Genomic DNA, 1325 nt, shown 5'->3' on the forward strand with positions numbered 1-1325 from the left:
TGTCGCTGCCCCAGCCTGTCGCTGCTGGAAGCCAGGAGGGTAGTGGGGGGGATACGGGCTCTCTGCTTTGGGAAGCTTTGTCATGCCTGACCCTTCCACACTGCTGGAAGGGCAGTGGGAGCGTGGGCTGGTCCCCCTGAGCCTGTGACCTGCTGGGGCAGAGCAGTGTACACCCTCTCTGCAGAGAGATGAGGGGAAAGGTGCAGCGATCAGGGTGAGGGGAAACCAAGATTTGAGCTTGATTGTGTGGGGTATTTCCAGATGGAGTCAGTGGGCAGAGGCCATGGGGCTCAAGGTGCAGCTGGAAAGATACGTAGCTGTTGGGATGTGCTGCTGGGGGTAAGGCTGTGCCCTGCCAGCGCTCCCTGCAGCTTGGTGTGGGGCTTCTTTGAGCGAGGAGGGGGCAAGGCAGTGGGTTTGAAGCTGGCATAGGTCCCTGCCCATGCAGCATCCCAAGTACCAGATCTCTGCTCCGACTGCTAGCACACACCCCCTGTGCCTGCCATGGCGTTGGTGCAAGCTGGGGAGCCCCGGCAGGATCCTGGCCCTGTGGGGTGTTTCCTGGCTCTCTGATCCTCCACTGCTTCCACTTAATCGCCAGCTTATTTCAACCGCAGTGCCTGTCTCTGCTTGAGCTGGGCTGGCGGTGGGGTTGGTGGGATGGATCCTGCCTTGGAGCAGGGGCTGGGCAGGAATCCCTCTAAACCCCAGGACTTTATGCCAGTCCGGTGCAATCCCAGAGCTGTCATGTCAGCAGGATTTGCCTTCCTGATGCTTTGGTGCTCCACAGGACTGGCTGGGCTGGTTCTGGCCCTGTTCCCCCAGGGAGCTGAACCCCCTCTCTCATCCCACTGCTCTGGGGGGGCTGCTGGAGGCAGCCGGATCCTGCTGCTGCAGGAGAGACCTCAGCACACTTGTGGGGGGCTGGAGCTGTGCTGTGCCGGTGAAGATCACTCTGGGGGGGATGAGAGCATGCGGCAGTCTTCCAGGAAGAGCCCAGGGCCTCATGGCTTTCCCATGCCAGCTCCACTTCACGTGGCTGCCGGGTGAGTCATGCAGCCCAGCCAGGCTCCTCACCACCAGGCAGGTCAGGCACTGCAGCAAGGCTTGGTACCTCTCCTGGCTCCCTTCCCCTGCGCCCTGCGCAGCCCTGGGTCTCTGAAAGAGCAGATGAGTGAGGAAGAGGAGAAGGACCCATCCATGGGAGGGATGGGGTCTTGCTCTTCAAGGCTCAGCATGGTGTGGCTGGGCTGGTAGGACGCAGCAGGCTTGCGTGCATCCCTGGAGGGTCCCTAGAACAAAGTCAGCAGCAGAAATGTGCCTTG

The 1325-nt window shown here is 61.3% G+C and overlaps 1 protein-coding gene across 1 annotated transcript in view; it reads left to right on the forward strand.

Annotated features, from left to right (window-relative positions):
- NEK8 (NIMA related kinase 8) overlaps nt 1-1325 on the forward strand; it is a 19338-nt gene that overhangs the window by 1728 nt on the left and 16285 nt on the right. The window lies entirely within an intron of this gene.

This window comes from Egretta garzetta, unplaced genomic scaffold, assembly GCF_000687185.1.
Source record: "Egretta garzetta isolate BGI_Z169 unplaced genomic scaffold, ASM68718v1 scaffold108, whole genome shotgun sequence".
NCBI lineage: Eukaryota > Metazoa > Chordata > Aves > Pelecaniformes > Ardeidae > Egretta > Egretta garzetta.